Source organism: Peromyscus maniculatus, chromosome 17 (genome assembly GCF_049852395.1).
Source record: "Peromyscus maniculatus bairdii isolate BWxNUB_F1_BW_parent chromosome 17, HU_Pman_BW_mat_3.1, whole genome shotgun sequence".
In the NCBI taxonomy this organism is placed as follows: Eukaryota; Metazoa; Chordata; class Mammalia; order Rodentia; family Cricetidae; genus Peromyscus; species Peromyscus maniculatus.
The window spans coordinates 32,190,046-32,205,190 of record NC_134868.1 but is presented as its reverse complement, the minus strand read 5'-3'; the positions used below and the strand labels follow the sequence as shown (position 1 = coordinate 32,205,190).

Below are 15,145 nucleotides of genomic sequence, written 5' to 3'. Positions count from 1 at the left end.
ACCTCACATTACTGATGACCAAAGCCCAACAACTTGTTTATCTGGCCAACAGAACTTTCTAGAGTAGGGGAGGTGCTTTAAGTCCTCATTATGTGTTGGTTACAGAAGTATGTATTTAACAAAGGTAATAACTGTATACTTAAGCTAGGGGAATTTCACTTCATGGTACCAAAAATAATTTTTTTTCTGGAGAGATAGGGTCTTGCTATGTAGCCCAGGCTGGATCTAAAATTCAACCTCAGATCTTTCTGCCTCAGTCTCGAGTGACAGGATTATAGGTGTACACCATCATGCCCAATCATTGGGTACTTTTAATAAGCAGCAGTATATTTCTGAAACATAGCTACTACTTCATATTGGGACCAACAGATTGGGGTTTTTTTTTTCCTTAGTTCTTATTTTGTCATCTACTTTCCAATTCATCCTTCCTACCCACTTGAAACACTTGAACTACAACTGTTCTCTGTTTCTAAGCTTTACTGCTCCAGCCTGGTTATTTCCACCTTGACCGCCCTGTAGCCAGAGCCTGAACAAAGCAAATCAGAATCACCAGCCAATAGACTTCTGAGAATCTAAGTCAGCATTCTGCAACAATCTATTGAGCAACTGTAAATATAAAACACCCAAGTCAGTGATTCTCAACCTGTGGGTCACAACCCCTTTGAGGTTGCTTATCAGATATCCTTCATATCAAATATTTACATCAAAATTCATCGTCGTTGTAGCAAAATTACAGTTATGAAATAGCAAGGAAGGCCGGGTGGTGGTGGCGCACGCCTTTAATCCCAGCACTCGGGAGGCAGAGCCAGGCGGATCTCTGTGAGTTCGAGGCCAGCCTGGGCTACCAAGTGAGTCCCAGGAAAGGCGCAAAGCTACACAGAGAAACCCTGTCTCGAAAAACCAAAAAAAAAAAAAAAAGAAAAAAGAAATAGCAAGGAAAATAATTTTACAGTCTGGGGTCACCATGACATGAGGAGCTGTATTAAAGGTTCTCAGCATTAGAAAGGTTGAGAACCACTGCCCTAAATACTCTGGTAGAGATCAACAAAAGTCTAAGATCTTATTCTTTGGGTTATATCATATTATAACCTTCACAATTTCATCAAAAGAGGTCTAAAAAAATGAAAATCAGAAAACACCTGCAGGGGTCAGAACAGATCAAATTCCAAGACAGTATTGAGCCAATACAGACAAGAGCTGTACTTACAAAAGTAAATAATTAAAACCAACCGGTTCGCACCCCGTGCTTATCAAGTGTGGTCAAAGGCTACGTAGTCGGGCTAGGGAAATGACTCCTGTAAAAACTGCTGGTTTTTTGTCAGTTATATCCAGCTCAGTCACGAAATTACCCAAAAGGTAGCACAAGCTGCTTGAGGTCAACGAAGTGAGGAGGGTGAGCCGGACCTAAGGCTAAATGAAAATCTCTTCCTGGAAGTGTTACATGGCCATGAACAGCTTCTCGTTCAGGAGCTTTGGGTAGTTGTCACAGCTTTGCAAACTCCACTTGGTCAAAAGGAAATAATTTTCCATCTAAATCATGCCAAGGCCAATTGGAAAGGGTAGTTATGTGTGTGGAGTTACGCAAACCGGCACCTCACCTTATCCCTCCCAACCTTTATTAAACATCAGCTTCCTGTACCCTTTTCTTGAACACGATTGCCTGTCAGATTTTCCATTGGTCATAAAATGTCTTGAAAGGGTAGGCACACATCTAATTCACAGTGCAGCCAAAGTTAGAGTCACCCTCTTTAAAGGGATTTCTTTGAAAATCCCAACGATGTACAATCCTTAGCAGGCACTTGAGAAAAAGGCCTGGTCATCTTTATGGCCACAAGACATGACCTAGACTCAGATGTAACTGGGGCTTATGGGACATTAACCTCTTTCAGTTCCAGCTGGCACCTGGCCTCACCTTCTAGTTAAACTTTCACCTGGGATTACCTCCATGTCCCATTCATTACTATAGGCACAGGTCAAAAATAAAAAGATTCAGTGGTTTCATAGGAAAAAAATATAGTCCAGGAAAGAATACCTTAATTAATGTTGAGTGTTATTCTGCAAAATGAGGATAATTAAATGATTCAAATCATCATTCTTACTAGGGCAGTGATGGTGCACGCCTTTAATTCCAGCATTCAGGAGGCAAAAGCAGGAGGATTGATGAGTTCAAGGCCAGCCTGGTCTACAGAGAGAGCTCCAGGACAGCCAGGGTTACACAGAGATTCCCTATCTCGAAAAACCAAAATATATTTTTTTATTTTATTTATTTTACGTACATTGGTGTTTTGCCTGCATGTATGTCTGTGTGAGGGTGTCAGATTCCTTTGAACTGTAGTTAGACCATTGTGAGCTGCCATGCAGGATCTGGGAATTGAACCTGAGTCCTTTGGAAGAGCAGTCAGTGCTCTTAACTGCTGAGCCATCTCTCTAGCATGTATATATATATATATATCTATATATATATATATATATATATATATGTATATATATATATATATATATCTTATGGAATTGTATTAGGTCTTTTTGAAAAAGCAAACTGACAACTACAAAATCTTATAGAAATTGAATATATCACCCAGCACACACAAGAGGCTGAAACAGAGGGATCATGATTTTCAAGTCACTCTAGTCTATATAGCAAAGCCCTGCCTGTCTCAAGCTTTGGAGCAGATAGGAAAGGAGGAAGGAGGAGGGAGGGAATTGTTGTTGTTGTTGTTTTGGGGTCTTTTGGGGTTTGTTTTTGTTTTTGTTTTTTCCTAAGACAAGGTCTCACTATGTAGCTCTGGCTGGCCTGGAACTCACTATGTAGAGCAGGCTGGCCTTGAACTCAGATCCTGCTACCTCTGCCTTCTGAGTGGCAGGGGAAATTTTTAACGGAATGCAATGCATTGTTACTTATGATCTGCAACTGCCAGTTTCCGGTTTGTGATACTAATCTAAATGGCTTACAATACTGAACATTCTGTTTTACATTCTGTGCTTTAAAAAAAAAAATAGAAAAAAGCTGGGCGGTGGTGACACACACCTTTAATCCCAGCACTTGGGAGGCAGAGCTAGGCAGATCTCTGTGAGTTCGAGGCCAGCCTGGTCTACAGAGTGAGATCCAGGACAGGCTCCAAAACTACACAGAGAAACCCTGTCTCGAAAAACAAGAACAAAAACAAAACAAAATAGAAAAATAGTTAAAAATAAGTCAGTTAACTTATGCTGTCTGAACTTTCACATGCCCACATTATTGTGTAACTTTGATCTTACTTCAGCACCAATATACAGAAGTCACTAGCACCATTAGCTCATTACCGGGAATAGCAGTCTTTTAGTAGAAGGAAGGACGAATGGGTAGTGCCACCTTAACATACCCAAAGACAAAAAAATTATCCAAATAGCTGTGGTCTCCAATTACCTTATATACAAAATAATTCTCCTGACTGGGATGCCCAACCCACAGCGCTGGTGTTCTTTCTAGCTGAATGGAAATGGTCTTAATGTGCTTTAGACACAAGGTGGTGTGTCCCAAAAACATACACTTTCGTGTATTTGAACATAAACAGTGGCATTTGCAATTGAAAGTCTTTAACAGGACTATTTTCAACTAAGTTAAAGGTTAAAAATGAGATGATAGGTCTTCGGTACTTTAAAGTCAACTGCATATCATGAGTTCAAAGTGATGACTCAGTTCTAAGTACTTCTAGAATGTGCTGGTAGCAAACCAGCAACCTAGTTTACAGACCGTATGAAAGAAGCAAACACCAGCGTTGGTCGAAAAGATTCAGCTCAAACATAAGAAAACACCAGGAATTCACCAAGCTGACCGCTCAGAAGGAAACCAAGAGGCGATGAAACTGGCGTCCAAGAATAAATAAAGTTAAATACCCCTGTGCAAACCAATTATCTTCAAGAAAGAGAGAAAGGTATTCGGCTCTTGTGCCTGGAGTTTAATTCCCACAAAATCACAAGCAGATCCAGGCCACACCTTCACCAAAGCTGAGCTGGGGAAACTGCACGAACATCCACCTATGAATCAGGAGAGGCTTAAGTCAGACTAAGGTAGGTTTAATAGCACCTATTGATCATCCTCTGAATACTGAGCATGTTGGTGGCATAACCCCAAGAGACTCATACTATCCCTCAGATCCTGACCAGAAACTAGGGGGCAAGGGGAAGGAGGTAACTTTGTCTAACCAGTCAATGTATGTGTTCTCTATTATGGGCGCCTTTTCCAAGGGTTCTGGTTCCCGTAACATTTTTACAAACTCTATAAGAAAATATGTTTCTCCAAGGTCTCATAACTGACGTCAAGACAACAAAAACTAGCTTAAGTAACTGCTGAAATGACTTGTCTTATTATTCCTAATTCTTAAAGTAATAGCACTGAAGGTGCTAAGAAGAAGCCTCATCTTTCAAGATAAAGAGAGTTGTGCTGACCTGAAGGAGTTGGCACACATGTATACACCCAGTAGCTGGAAAGCTAAGGCAGGAGATCAGGAGTTCAAGGGCATGGTGAGTTTGAGGCCAGCCTGGACCACCCAAGCAAGACCCTACCTCAAAACAAAAAGATAAGTAGAAGATTTTCTCTCAGTTATAAATCTACAATGTTAGCTGGGCGGTGGTGGCACACGCCTTTAACCCCAGCACTCGGGAGGCAGAGGCAGGCAGATCTCTGTGAGTTCGAGGCCAGCCTGGGCTACCAAGTGAGTTCCAAGAAAGGCGCAAAGCTACACAGAGAAACCTGTCTCGAAAAACCAAAATAAATAAATAAATAAAATTAAATTAAATTAAAAAAATCTACAATGTTAAGCAGCGTGTAGTGGCACACGCCTTTAATTCCAGTAGTAGGGAGGCAGAGGCAGGCAGATCTAGAGAATGATTTCCAGGACAGCCAGGGCTTCACAGCAAAACCCTGTCTTGGGGAAAAAAAATAATAATGCATTTCTAACAACTACACCATTGATATAAAATAGCTTAATATTTTTCTAAAAATAAGTTTTTTTTTTCCCTGCCTCCACTCCCTTTTGATTGACTGGACCCTTATATTCACAATAGAATTTTAAAACTTACTAAACCCTACTCCATAGTTACATTATGATCATCATAAGGCAACATCCAAAAGCAACAGAAATATTTCTTAAATGTGAAACAACAACAAAAAATCCAATACTACTTCAAAGTATTAAATCAAGTTCAATAATCAGAGACGCCAAGGAGCCAGCAGAACATGTCACAGAAACGAAAAGTACTCAACAGAAATCTTATTAAATGAAATATGAGGGAGAGCATTCTCAGACTGCCGAGTCATCTGGATTCCTCTGTAAGTTGTAAATACATAGCTCTCTAAAGAGAAAACAGTCCAAGTCTCTATTCGGGAGAAATGGTCAGCTTGTGACTGTCTGCACCAATGGAGACGATAATAAATTACCACAGGTGGAATTAATTCTCCAAAAGTATTTGCACGAGGTGTGCCAGATGTCCCAAGAGTGGCTCCTCACAACTAAAGGGGAACTCAGACTATGAATCTCTGTGCCTCCCTCTCTCCCATACTTGGCTCCTAATGCATCCTTTTCCAGAACCCAAGACAGGCTGAGCTGCCTCCATTTCTTCACCTGCTGAGTAACACTGAAGGCAAGAGAAGTCAATGTTAGAAAGTGGAAAAAAAACACCAAGGAAATGAACGTCTGACTTAAAAGTGCTTCTAGCATCTATCTGTAACTGGGGAAAGCACCCTCAAATTCCTATGCCATCTAGAAAACTACTTATTCTGGGCTGTATTCGTCACACAGTACAAATTCACCCAGCACCCTAAGGTTTCAACTCTCTTTGTAAGTCAAAAGGCTTACAAAATGTAATTGTAGAACAGTACTCAGAGAAAGGAAGAGAAGCTGCGGTCGTACAGTAAACGTCTGATGAGGGAAATTGTACAAGTGACAAAGGAATTTTTGAAAGAACTATGTGTGCCACAGGGGTAGCACATGGCTCTAATTCCAACCCTGGACAGACAGAATCGGGAGGTTCTCTGTGAGTTCAAGGCCAAACTTGGACTGCCAGAGCAGGCCAGTCAAGGTGACAGTGATACTCTGTCTCAAAACATGAAGAGAAAAGAAATAAAGAGCTATTTAGAGGGAGCAGCTTCCTGGAATTGAACCCAGACTCTCAGGCCTACTGGGCAACATAGTCTACCACTGAGCTACAACCCCAGCTCTCCCCTTTGCTTTTTATTTCAAGGCAGAGGGGCTGGCTCACTTACACCGTATGGCCTTGAATTTATGATCTTTTGTTTCAGGCTCCTGCATAACTGGGTGACCAAACCCAGTGAGGATTCTTCAGATACCAAGTTTCTTAGCAAAATTTGGTCAAGACAGCAGGTAGGCGCGGTTTCAAACATAGTGGAGACTGCAATAAATTATGTGTTAACAATTCATAAGAATATTTCTCACAACATAAATACTAACACCCGCTGGGAACTGCAGGCAAATCCTGTCCAAATCTCTGCCCCTCTACCTTGCGTTCTGACCACAGGGAGAGTTCCAAATAGGGCTGTAAACCGATCAAAACTAAATACAATATTCTAACAGCAGGGATTTTGTTCATGCCTTTTTAAAATCTAGAATACAACATGGAAACATAATTGTAGCTACACGTATAAATGGCTTGGCTTTCTCTATGGAGTCTAGACTGAGCATCTAATAAAAAAACAAGGGCATTTTTCATGGTCAAGAGATCCTGGGTAACTCAGCCCTTTTGAATCCATTTTTTTTTTCATTTCTCCAATCCTTGTTACTCAACAGGAAGTTGGACCTTCTGCAATCCTCACTCAAGTCAAACCTATAGGATTAAGTTAGTAGTGGTAGTCTGTAGTGGGTAGCCATTCCAGCTTGGTTCTGGAAGTTCCAACCCCCATTGAGACTCTGGCAACTGTCACGCCTACGAGGCGGGGCGAGGGGAGGCGCCTGGGGACCCGAGAGCTGGATGGGCCAGCGCTCTCTCTGGGCGCTCTCTCGGTGCCGGGACGCTGACCGGTGGAGATTGACTGTGCAGAGCTCCGGAGAACACCGCTGGACTGCGTTACACCTTCCCCAGACCCTGCGACCTACCCATTACTTAATTTGTGAGTTACGCCATTAAATAAATATCCTTTTAACTACGTGGAGTGGCCAAAATAATTTCTCCAATAGTAGTCAAACAAATAACCAACTATTTAACATGCCTGAGAATGAGAGGATATCAACATAGGAGTCTATTATATAATAAAAGCTAAGACTTTTATAGTACAAGGTTATTAGCGAGTATTCAGGTAAATACAACTCAATCCGCTTGACAGAGAGGTGTGGAATGGGGCAGGTCTATGTTTGAATGGCCTATCTTAGATTGCTTAGGTCTATACTGGCTACTATTTTTATTCCACGAAGCTAAGTGAGTTATGTTTTAAATAGACATAGTTGCAACTTAATATCATTAATCATTAACAATCATCAAAAGATTTACAAGGAACTGGAGAGATGGTTCCTTCATTAAGAGCACAGGCTGCTCTTCCAAAGGACCAGGGTTTGATTCCCAGCACCCACATGGTATCTCACAACCATCTGTAACTCCAGTCCTTAGGAATCTTAACACCATCGTTTGGCCTCTATGCAAATTCAGGCAAACACTTATACATATGAACTATTGAAAATAAGTAAAATCTCATTTTTTTTAACTATACAAGGTGAACATAAAAGAAAATTAACTTCTCATGTGACACCAAATACTGCTTAACATCTCCTATGAACTGCTTATCTGAAAAAAAGTGAAGAAATATTGATTTTTCTTCCAAATTGGTGTATGTGTAAATAACCCGAGTTAAATATTACCAACTTACCAATGTACAAAAGGCATAGAAGATAAGCTAACGGCCCAGCGGTCAAGACTTAGCAATCACTGGTAGACATTTTTAAAGTTACATGTTTATAAGAGATGAATATTTATACTTCTTCCCCTTACCTCCTCTTCTCGTTATTCTAAGTATGGATACTTTCTCCAGGCCATCTTAGGACACAAATTTCCCTGAAATGTTTTCAGGGAATGCAATCAGGATAGTTCTGATCAATCCACCCTCAAATTAGCATAATGAGTTCATCATTACGCTTAAAATACAATTTATTTGCAAGGTACAACCCTGTATTAAAAGGACCTAAGGTACGTAGTGGCCTAGAAATCTTGTCCGAGGCATTTCACTGAGGCTCAACAATCCGCCCTGTGCCTCAGCCTACTCTCCCAACACACTGAGTTCCCTGCACACTGCCCTGGCTTGAAGTGATTTCCTTACAACCTCTTTTCCAATTAGTGTGATAAATAGGGACACCAACTTCATTCTTTCGCTGCTCAGTTTTTAAACAAAGTCTACACAAAAAGCAAGCAATGGTGTCTTAAGAGAAGCTTAAAATGACTTTAAGATTACATTTAGTTTCATAACCTCTAAACAAAATCCTTTCTGAGTTACATTGGAGGCAAGGTGTGTACTTTCTCTTATTCTTATTTGTGTAACTAATGCATCTATATTAACATCCGTAATTAGATATGGGCCTGCTGACAAGGTGCAAGTAAATACATTTTTACTGTTCTTCAATATGGAGTTTAAAATGTAATCCAAGAAAAACTGACTGGCCTTAATAAACAAAAAGTTTATTATGTTAAAGATTTGTATGCAGGTTTATACTTCTCGAATCTGGAGTCTATTAAGTGAAATGCCTCTAGACTCAACCTAGAACAAATTAGTTCATTGTATAAGAAATAAAATTTTACTGTATTTTTCTACAAAGTAAAGACCAAGCCCCAAATATGTTATCCCAAAATGCACATTCTTTCCTTTATCTTGGGCCCAGTGAACAAGCCAAAGTCATACTCCATGCCATCGTGGAATAACCGCCCATGAGAAAAGGTGGCAACTTGTTTTCAAGTAACGTTGAAGTCATTTCGAAAACTGTAACTGTCCTCAAGACAATCCTTTATGAAATCCAGCTTAGAAATAAACATTTCAAAAAAGAAACAGTCACACCTCTCATTATACTGGACCATCCAAAGCAAAGGATGGAGACTGCAGCATCTACAGTCTGCATGCTTGTCAAAGCTGACTTAAAAAAACAGACTTCAGGCTAGCTGGGCCTGTCAGAGCAGCCTTTTTTTTCCTCATCAGGAAGAACACATATCTTCTGTCATTAGTACACTCCCTCCCTCCCCTCCCTCTCTCTCTCACTGTCACTTGAGTGTGGTCTCCTCCTATCGGAGGCATCTTTGGATACCCAAACACAAACCATGAACAGCCATTCTTAACTCTCAGCTTGGTGACTCACCCCCAGAACCTAAGGACAGTTGGAAAGAAAGGAGCTAATTATCAACCTGCTCCTTTCAGTGAGGTCTGTAAAGATCTACAGGTATGATCAGGCTTCCATAGTAGAGCTAGCTCAAGCTTGAAAAGGCTTTTTGTCCCCGTCAAAAGAATAGTTTAATTTATTAATGTCAGAAATTAATTTGGGAAAATTATAAACTGTAGATTTGGACATCGAGGAAACACTTGTATTAGCAATTCAGAATAAAACTAAAATCTGGTAAAAACTGCAAATGGACTGTTAGAGACGTAGACTTCATCATCCTCAGAGCCACAAACCTGAAAGACTTTGAATCCCAGGGATTTAAATTTTTCTCAGATTTTGTTTTGATGGTATAGTACATAGTTTCTTAGTAAGTATGTGATTTCAACTGCATTATTAAATTCACTTGAACAAGAGACAACAAAGTCAGAAGAAAAAAACAATTTCTGGTCATCAGAAAATCTGAAACCATTTGAGCTGTTACACAGAAATCCTTACAGACACGTTCTCCGAATAGTCCATGTGGATGGTCCATCACATCTCATGTGAAATCTGTAGACTTTTGTAGATTTTGACAATTTATTTTTGAAATAGAGACTCGTGTAACCCAAAGAAGGCCATGCCTTCTTACTTTGTAGCCAACACTGGTCTTGAACAACCCCAATCTTACTGCATCTACCTTCCCAGTGCTACATTGCAGGCATGCATCCTCAGACCTGGCTCTAGTCATCATCTAACCAAACACACACAATCCATTGCCACCTAGCTACAGGATAAGGATGAGGACGCTGCCCTAATGCTATTACAAATACTTGATTTGGGATCATGCCGGTTCCTTGCTATCACAATTTCACCTCCTGGGATGCCATAAAAATGCCAGCTAAGGGGATAGAGGACTCAGTGGTTAAGAGCACTTGCTGTTCTTGCATAGGACCTTGGCTCAGCTCCCAATACCCACATCCTGGCTCACAACCATCTATAACTCCAACTCCAGGGGACCAGACACCCTCTTCTGACCTCCATAGGCATCAGACATGCATGTGATGCACTTGCATATTCAGGCTAAATGTTCATATACATAAATTCAAACGTGTTTAATGCAAGCTAAAAGGTTTCTGCAAAGGCATTGCTAAATATTGACTTGTTGGCTTTATTGATAGCACAGAAAACATTACAATACCATCAATAAATTCAAATGCTCACAGACTATAATGGTAAGGTAGCCAACAAGTTAAAATTCTCTTCCAAAATACTAGGGCAACATAGATCTATGTTGAGCGTTATCACTGACAAAATACAAAGGTGGGATTGTCAGATGGAGGCTTGTTTATTGATTGATTGGGTTTTTTTGGAGACAAGATTTCTCTGTGCAGCCCTGGCTGTCCTGGAACTCTATCTGTAGACTAGGGTGGCCTCAAACTCAGATCTGTCTGTCTCTGCCTCCTGGGTGCTGGGATTAAAGGTGTGTGCCACTACCACTATCGAAATACTTAGATTATCTTCATCCCTTTCTTTAGCTTTAGGGTGGGGCAAGGCAAGACACATCAAGCTTACAGATATATTCTAAGAGTTTCACTATATGTATGTGTTCAACTCAAGTTTTAGGGTAATTGCAGAGTTTCCAGGAGAGGAAAAAAGTCTCAAAGATTAAATGGATCATCTACGGTTTAGAGATTACTCAGGTCCCAAAGAACCAGGAAAATTCTCACCCAAGATTTATGTAGACTTTCTCTAAATGTTCTGTTCTGATTGAGTGCAGGTGCTTACAAAGGGCCCCCAAAGAACACTGGGGCTGCAGCTGGAGTTACAGGCACCTGTGAGCTTCCTGATGTGGGTGCTGGAAACTAAACCCAGGTCCTCTAGAAGAAGCCAGGGACTGTGCCACTTCTCCAGCGCCCAGAATGTCCTAAGGACATACACCACACTTGACAATTTCTCATTTGCATAACAGCAGCTACTCCAAGAACACAGAAGTTGTAGTGATAGATGTAAAAAGAATCTAACTCAGAATTCCAGAAGAAATAACTGCCATATGTGACTCATAAGCAGTGATTCAGAACTACAAAAATTCCATTTTGAGAAAAACCAACATGTTTGACAACACTGAATATTTCTGTAAGTCATCACAACTATAAAAGTGTTTATAGGGCAAACACAAATTGAGGAAAATATCTGCAATATGAACAGATATATGCCAACAACCTGAAAGAGGCTTTTCTGAGTAGAAAAACACCAATATCCCAAGAAGAAAATCTGATGCTACACTGAATTAGGAAAATAAAATAAAATTAGCCGGGTGTAGTGGCACACACCCTTAATCCCAGCATTCCCGAGTCTAGGGCAAGCAGATCTCTGAGTTCAAGGCCTGCTTGGTCTACAGAGCAAATTCCAAGACAACCAGAACTATACAGAGAAATCCTATGTAAAGAAAAAAGAAAAGAAACTGGGAACATAGGTGGGGTGCTTGATAACATTTGCGGTCACAAAAATGGAAAGTTAAATACTGAGATAGCACTGTTCAACTATAAAGCTGATAATACTTCCTTTTAAGGATAATTACCTGTGGTAATATGTAACACAAGAGTTCAGAACTGGTCAGCTTAGTTTGACTGAATAGTTTTGGAAACCAACCATCAGTATTTTTAAAAGAAACTTTGAGTCACCAATTGTGATTTCCAAGGACAGTATCCTAAAGAAACATAGTGTACATACAAAATTTTCAAGAGATAATTTTATATCTAATAACAATTGCAATTTTATATCTAATAACAGTAACAGCAAATGAAAAGTTCAGCTTGTAAGACAAGGTTAAGTAAATTGATACATCTATAGAATATACTGTAACAATAAACTGAGATGTTGAAGACTTAATACAGTGAAGAACTTTTCATAATATTTTACAAAGGGAAAAAAAAGATGGTGGAATTGACTCACTTTTCTGAATGTACTGAATTGTACACATCAACCATTCATTCCTTTTGAAGTCCGTGCAAACGGGGTCACTAAGTGTCATCATGCTTCTTTACATGCTTAATTCTAGTCACTCAAACTTAGCTTCTAAAAATTCTACACAAAATTTATCCAGAATTTCACAATCCTATTCAACACTACAAAAATTGTCCTTGGATTCCTAACGGTTAATTAAAAGGTACAGACCTCTCCCAAACACTATTTCACACACACACATAAATCTAGTTTTAAAAGGAACAGGGGGGGGGCAGACACCCGTGATAATCCAGGTGTTTGGTATATGCAAAACTCTTAGCTCCATCCACAGCACAAGGTGGGGGTGGCAGGTGGGGGAAAATCACAACTTACATTTTCTAAATTATTTTAGACTAAATTCTATTTTTAAAAAAGAGTAAGAATAGGGGTTTCTTTTCTTTTTCCTTGCATAACTTTTCTTATGGAATAGACTTGAGAAATGAGTCTGTAAACAATGACTTTAATCAAATACACCCACACAACAGACTGTAGATTTTCCTGAAGGAACTGGTGCAGAGAACGGGAGATGATGAATTATTTAAATTGATAACCTATTGGTAAAACATTCCTTGTGGAGGTCATAGGTTCAGGGGAGCACGACCCCGCCTCTCTTTTGCTGTCCTCCTTCCAAGTTGTCTCCTGATCCCCGGAATCCACTCCCACCACCTCCCCCACAGCGCTGTGATTTGATACCATGATTGAACTCCAATCACCTGGCAAGACATGAAAGCTCTCTGTCCTCCTGTTTTGCCTAAGACTCTGCTTTTAGACAAACAAAACTCACTGGGTTTCCTTTCCTAGAACACGGACGATTTAAAAACAGTATTTTGCTGAGTGTGTACCGCTGTGCAAGCTAAGTCTAAAAAAAATTTAATTTCGTCACTATTAACAAGTCCAAAGTGAACAAATGGCCCTAGGAGAGGAGGGCAAAGACCTCACGTAGTTCTAGCTAAGTCCATGGTTGAATAGTCAATAAGGTGACCATAAAGGAGGGGTTTTCCATAGAGCTTGTAAATACCCGCGGGCTGCAGGGAGTAATCCCGCATAGGGACCTGGGGAACTGCAGTAATTCCCTTTCTCCCATATTTTCTGCCCTGGCTGCTAAAGCTGGGAATGGGCCCCGGCAAGACGCCCAGCCGGAAGCCTGCGGCTGCCAGGCCCTGGGCCGGGGTCCGGCGCCTGGTGGGTGGCTTTCGGCCAAGGTGGCAAACTTGACAGTTCGCCGGATCTAGTAAACCCACCACCACCTCGGTCACTTTCAAGGTGACAGCAACCGCAACCCGCTGTCCACGGGGCCCCACGTGAGCCCAGCCTTCCCACTCACTCCTCCAACTTTGAAACCCCCGGGACACCCGCCCACTCCCCCCCCCCCCCCCCGCAAAAGCCAGTCCGGTCACCGTGAGCGAGTTGCCGTCGCCGCGCCTTCGCTCCACGTTCTCCCGAGGTCCCCACCGCGGCGGGGATGGGCGGTGGAATGGGATCCACTCCGCACTTGCCCGCAGAGCCTGGGAGGCAGCCCGGAGCCCTCCCGGGAGCCACCGCTTGTGGGCTCCCTTCTGCACCCTGGGCTGACCCAGCCTGGGAGGCGCAGACACCTGGGGCTCGCAGCTCCACCCGGACCCGCGCCAGCACCCCCGGCGGCGGCCAGGCGGGAACCGGGAACCCGGGAGCCCCAGCCTCCCCGCCCTGGGCCACCAGGGGGAGGAGCGAAGGCGGGGAGTCCTGAGCTGGGGCAGCCTCGCCCCTCGCCCGCGGCGGCTCCTGGAGCCCAGACAAAGACCAGGTGGGGGCCCAGGGGGCGGCGCCCTAAGAAACTAACCTGAGAGACGTGCCGGGGTTCCTTGGGGCACAAAGACTCCCACGGAGCTCAGCTACGATCGCCCGCCGGGTCCGGCTCCCAGGCTAAACGTCTGCACGCCGGAAGCCCCGGGCGGGCGTAGGTCCTGGACCGCGCTGCACCTGTTGCCACGTGCGTCGCGATGCGGGTGGCTGCTGACTGCGCACCTGGCTGCACCGCGCGTCCCCAGACCACTCACGTCCCCGTCCCCGAGGGCGAGCCAAGCTCTGTGGTGTCCAGTTTGGGGGGCCCCAGGACCGGACAGGCTAGCCAGGGAGAGGCTCGGTTCCTCCTAGATCCCCCCCCCCCCACGCAGCCTGAGTTCCCTGTCCTTTTGCTTCTGCCTTGGGGTTGGGAGGTGGGAAAGTGGCCGAATTATCAGCTCCGGGGCTTGTAAGGAACCAGCACTGGTTGCCCTCGGCGACTCCCACCTGGGCTCTATATTGTCTCCAGACTTCCGAGCAGATTAGCGAGCACCTATTAAACATTAGAGAAACGAGCACTCCAGCTGTGAGATGTTCAGATAAAAAGTGGAAAGGTTGTGGGACTCGGAAGAAGAGAAGTTTAGATCAGACCACTTTAAAGACAAAGTCCTTGTTCTTGGACGAGCTGAGGTAATTCCAGCCTCAACTAGACATATTTTAATACAAACTTTTCCTAAAGATCGGTAGTCCGTTCGCCTGTGAGAGATAAAAAAAACATTTCTGAACCATTAAATGTCAGATAATCAGAGCTCTAAATTTAATATATGCATGTTCGTATGCATATATAAAACTACCTGGCATGGCATTGTTGAGAGCATTTTAAGTTTCTAGGAACGCGGGGGCGGGGCGGGGGGGAGTGTTGGGAGTGGGGGAGAGCACTTCAGAATTTGCCTATGCTGTGAATGCTGGGTGAACTAAAAGCATTGCTGTTTATAGCTTTAAGTGCTTTCACATGGACAATGATCCATTCTTTGCTCACAAGTAGACCCTGGTGT

At 42.6% G+C, this 15,145-nt stretch overlaps 1 protein-coding gene across 4 annotated transcripts in view; it reads right to left on the bottom strand.

The window, feature by feature from the left end:
• Mtus1 (microtubule associated scaffold protein 1) overlaps positions 1 to 14,274 on the bottom strand; it is a 149,167-nt gene extending 134,893 nt beyond the window's left edge. Inside the window, exon 1 of one of the 4 annotated variants that reach the window (XM_076553486.1) lies at positions 14,149 to 14,274. The gene's annotated coding sequence lies outside the window, so the exon portion shown is untranslated. Of the gene's footprint in view, positions 1 to 13,726; positions 14,025 to 14,148 lie in introns of those variants that run through there. The other 3 variants (XM_006996674.4, XM_076553487.1, XM_076553485.1) reach the window with 3 other exon arrangements.
• Positions 14,275 to 15,145: the final 871 nt, after the last annotated feature.